Below are 5,364 nucleotides of genomic sequence, written 5' to 3' on the forward strand. Positions count from 1 at the left end.
CACCACCTTACCGTAGGGCGATGAGATAGGCCCCCTTTTGCGATGCGAGTAGACTAGTGATGATGGTTCTATGAAACCATTCTTTTGGCTGTGTTGTATGAGACTTATGTGTGATGATGTATGCTACATTGTGCCATCGGCACCCCTGCTATGCTATGCTATCGTTTGCTTACTTTGCATTTGTTGCGCCCGTTTTTGAATTTCCGTTTTTATTTGCAATCCCTCCCCTTTTAAGTGGCTGCCCATCTACTTGTTCCTTTTTGTAAATCTGAATCCACCCTTCTTCAGGATGGTGGAAACCCGTAGAGGAGACCACAGCGGGGCAAACCGAGACCCCCCTCCACCTCCACCTCCACCTCCGGAACCAACTATGGCTCAACTCCTGCGCATTATGTTGGAAGACCGTGAGGCAGCCCGTGCGGAGCGTCAAGCTAATCTTGCTACTCTTCAGCACCTCACTCAGCTCGCTACTGGTAACGCCAACAACAATAATGGCGGGGATGGAAATGGAGACCCCCGCTCCAAGCTGAAGGATTTTCAAAGCACCAACCCACCTGTCTTCTCTAAGTGCACCGAACCCCTCGACGCCGATGATTGGCTTCGCACCATTGAGAACAACTTGGAGGTTGCCGGAGTCGGCAATGATGAGAAGGTTCTATTTGCCACTCATTACCTCTCCGGACCTGCCCGCGCTTGGTGGGAAAATGTCAAGGCTATTCAAGCTGAAGGACACGTCATCGGCTGGGAAGAATTCAAGACCAAGTTCCGCAAGACCCACATCCCATCAGGACTGATTAAGCTCATGAAGGATAAGTTCATGAATCTGAAGCAGGGAAGCATGTCTGTGGTGGACTACATGGACAAATTCACCACTCTGTCCCGTTATGCTCCAGAAGACACCGACACTGAAGAGAAGAAGAAAGATCGATTCTTAAATGGTCTGCATGATGAAATGCAGAGCATCTTGGTGGCCGTTCCATACCCAGACCTTGAGTCGCTGGTTGATGCCTCTATCATGGTGGAGAGCAAGCGCAAGAGTGCATTTGAGAACCGCAAGCGCAAGGCAATGATGCAGCAAGGCAGCTCCAGCACTCAGCGACCCCGCAGCTTTCCCCCTCCAAGGCCGGCGCCCCAGCAGCAGAGGGCACCACCCCCTGCACCTCGCCCCAACAACCCCAATCGCAACTACAACCCGCAGCGTTCTGGAGGAAGCAACTACAATCCCAATTACAACCGCCAGAACAACACTGTCCGCCCCGCCACCACTGGATGCTATACCTGCGGTCAACCGGGTCATTTCTCCAAGGAGTGCCCCAACCGAGCTACTTCTGGACAGCGCCCCAATGCGCCCAAGCCTAATCCGGGACAAGCTCGCACTGCTACTGGAAGGAACCTGAATCCGAAGAAGCCAGCTGGACCAACTAGGGGACACCTCAACCACGTCAATGCCGAACAAGCTCAGGAAGCTCCGGATATTGTCCTGGGTACGTTCCCTGTCAACTCAATACCCGCCACTGTCCTGTTTGATTCCGGAGCATCCCACTCTTTTGTTACCAAGCCGTTTGCTAGGAAGAGTGGTTTGAGATCTACGATCATGCAACGTCCTATGTTAGTCCAAATTCCGGGATCCACCACCAAAACGGATCTATCCTGCAAGGATGTTCCTATAGATATTCAGGGGAAGCGTTTCCACGCGGATTTGATCGTATTAGGAGAGCAAGGCTTAGAAGTGATCCTTGGGATGAATTGGATGGTGAAGTACAAGGGTCACATAGATTGTGTTCGCCGAGCCATAACATTGGCTGCAGAGGACGGAGAAATAGTTGAGCATGTGGCGACCATACCTTCATCGAAGGTCTTATGCAAGACGAGTGTCGCCAGTCCAGCCCTGCATGAAGTACCCATAGCTTGTGAGTATCCTGAGGTTTTTCCCGATGAGCTACCCGGTATGCCCCCTGATCGGGATATCGAGTTTATCATCGAGCTAGTTCCCGGAACTGCCCCAATCGCTCAGCGACCTTACCGGATGAACCCCCAAGAATTAGTTGAGCTGAAGAAGCAGTTGAATGATATGTTGAGGAAAGGTTTGATTCGCCCGAGTGCATCCCCCTGGGGATCTCCCGTTATCTTTGTGGATAAGCGGGATGGTACTATCCGCCTGTGCGTGGATTACCGGAAACTGAATGATGTCACCATCAAAAACAAGTACCCCCTCCCGAAGATTGAAGATCTGTTCGACCAGATGAATGGCGCCCGAGTTTTCTCAAAAATAGATCTCCGAACTGGTTATCATCAACTCAAGGTTCGAGAGTCAGACATTCCCAAGACTGCCTTCACCACACGGTATGGACTTTTTGAATATACCGTGATGTCTTTCGGACTGACCAATGCCCCTGCCTATTTCATGAACCTCATGAACAAGGTGTTCATGCAGTACCTCGACAAGTTCGTTGTGGTTTTCATCGACGATATTCTGATCTACTCCAAGAGTGAAGAAGAGCATGCTGAACATCTGCGGATTGTTTTGGGAACGCTCAGAGACCATAAGCTTTACGCCAAGTTTAGTAAGTGTGAATTTTGGCTGAAAGAGGTAGGATTTTTAGGTCATGTCATATCTGCCGGAGGAGTGTCTGTCGACCGTCCAAAATTCAGTCCATCATGGAGAAGAAAGCCCCTACCAATCAGACCGAAGTTCGCGCCTTTTTAGGATTGGCGGGTTATTACCGCAAGTTTGTTGATGGATTCTCCAGCATTGCGAGGCCGCTAACACAGCTATTGAAGAAGGATAAGAAGTTCGAGTGGACCGACAAATGTGAGGCCAGTTTTCAGGAACTCAAGAAGAGATTAGTCACAGCCCCTGTCTTGACCATGCCCGATATTACCAAGGATTTTGATGTGTACTGCGATGCATCAAAGCTTGGTTTGGGAAGTGTGCTGATGCAAGAAGGAAAAGTGATAGCTTATCTGTCAAGGCAACTTCGACCGCACGAGATGAATTACCCTACGCATGACTTAGAGCTTGCCGCAGTAGTTCACGCCCTGAAGACCTGGCGCCATTACCTAGTGGGAAATCGTTGCGAAATCTACACCGACCACAAGAGTTTGAAGTACATCTTCACACAGCGAGAGCTGAACATGAGGCAGAGCAGATGGATGGAGCTTATCAAGGATTACGACCTCGGCATTCATTATCATCCTGGTAAAGCTAATGTGGTAGCAGATGCCCTTAGTCGAGAGCCCTGTTCGTTGAACGCCCTTATCAAAATTGCTCAACCTAAGCTGTACGAAGAACTGGAGGAGTTCGGCCTCGAGCTCGTTAGCCATGGTTTCCTGGCAAATCTTGAATTGAAGCCTACTTTATTCGATCAAATCAAAGAAGCTCAAGTGGGTCATGAGAGTATTGAAGGAATCAAGCGTAGGATGAATAGGGAAGAAGTTCCTGGTTTTGAGGTCGACGCCAAAGGAGTTTTGTGGTACAAGGGACGCTTGTGTGTACCTAATGTTGAAGACCTGAAGCAACTCATCATGAAGGAAGCTCACGACACCCCATACTCAATCCACCCCGGAGGAACCAAGATGTACCAAGACCTGAAGAAACAATTCTGGTGGCACGGTATGAAGCGAGATCGCCTTTTCATTGCTCGCTGCGATGTGTGCCGAGAAAGTGAAGGCTGAACATCAGCGACCAGCTGGACTGCTCCAACCCCTCCAAGTCCCCAGTGGAAATGGGAAGAAGTTGGAATGGACTTCATCACCGGACTCCCTAAATCTCAGCGTGGCCATGACTCCATCTGGGTTATTGTCGATCGACTCACCAAGGTTGCACACTTTATTCCCGTCAAAGTGACCTATCCTGGAACCAAGTTAGCTGATTTGTACATGTCCCGTATCGTTAGTCTCCACGGAGTCCCTAAGAGGATAGTGTCAGATCGAGGTACCCAATTCACCTCGAAATTCTGGAAGAGCCTGCATGAAGCCCTCGGAACCAAGCTAGCTTTTAGCACTGCCTACCACCCACAGACCGGAGGCCAGACGGAAAGAGTAAATCAGATTCTTGAAGATATGCTTCGTGCTTGTGTTCTCGCCTATGGAGCCAAATGGGAAGATTGTCTCCCCTTCGCGGAATTCTCTTACAACAATAGCTACCAAGCTAGTCTGCAGATGGCCCCCTTTGAAGCCCTTTATGGTCGCCGTTGCCGAACCCCTCTCAACTGGTCCGAGACCGGAGATAGTCAAGTTTTTGGACCTGATCATCTTCGAGAGGCTGAAGAGCAAGTTCAACTAATCCGTGATCGCCTCAAAGCCGCTCAATCCCGCCAGAAGAGTTATGCTGACTCTAAGCGTCGCGAGCTGACATTCAATGTTGGTGATTATGCCTACCTTCGCGTCACTCCACTCAAGGGAATGCAGAGATTTCACGTCAAAGGGAAGCTTGCCCCAAGATATATTGGGCCCTTCAAGGTTCTCGCTCGTCGAGGTGAAGTATCCTATCAACTTGAACTGCCTGCTGAATTAGCGGATTTTCATGATGTGTTCCACATCTCTCTTCTTCGACGATGCCTCCAAGTGCACGACAAGCCCGAGACCTTCAAGAACATCGATTATCGCACCCTCGACCTCAACACCGACTTGACCTATCGAGAAGTACCCTTCGGATTCTTGAAGAAGCTGTTCGTCTCACCCGTAGAAGGAAGATAAAATTTTGCAAGGTTCAGTGGACTAATCACTCCGAGGAAGAGGCCACTTGGGAAAGAGAGGATCAGCTCCGAAAGGACTTCCCCGCACTCTTCAGTTCTTAGCCACCGAATCTCGAGGACGAGATTCATTTTAAGGGGGGAAGGTTTGTAACAACCCAACTTTTTGTGCATTGGTTTAATCTTTGAAATGCAAAATTTTGGGCCAACAAAAACTTTTCTGTTTCTCAACAATTGCATGCATATAGTTCCTCATACTCATGCATTGTAGAGTTTGTGTGTAAATTGTTTGTGAATGTTGTGTTGTATGTGGATCCTTAAAACCCTAAACCTTCCTATTAAAATTTTAGAACTCCTTTTCTTCTTAGGGAGCAATTAAAATTCCCACATAACCCTTGAGCATGTGATTGTGCTCACATATGATCTTCTAAGATCTAGTTCTTTTCCAATTTTTCTCCTCCATATCTATTTCTTCTTCTATCCATTTTCAAATCTGAAAACTCTCCAAGCAAGAGGACCTTTGACTCATCACCTTATGCACCAAGAATTGACTTGAATCATCTCTATGTGGCCACTCCAAAATTCTCCAAATTTGGAAATAATTGAGTATGGCCATGCCGGCCATGACCCTTCTCTCTCTCTTGATCATTCCATACACACCTCCCCCACA

At 48.6% G+C, this 5,364-nt stretch overlaps 1 pseudogene; it reads left to right on the top strand.

Moving 5' to 3' along the window:
* Positions 1–370: 370 nt before the first annotated feature.
* On the top strand, positions 371–3,847 carry LOC139839014 (uncharacterized; annotated as a pseudogene).
* The last annotated feature ends 1,517 nt before the right edge of the window (positions 3,848–5,364 follow it).

This window comes from Lolium perenne, chromosome 4 (assembly GCF_019359855.2).
Source record: "Lolium perenne isolate Kyuss_39 chromosome 4, Kyuss_2.0, whole genome shotgun sequence".
In the NCBI taxonomy this organism is placed as follows: Eukaryota; Viridiplantae; Streptophyta; class Magnoliopsida; order Poales; family Poaceae; genus Lolium; species Lolium perenne.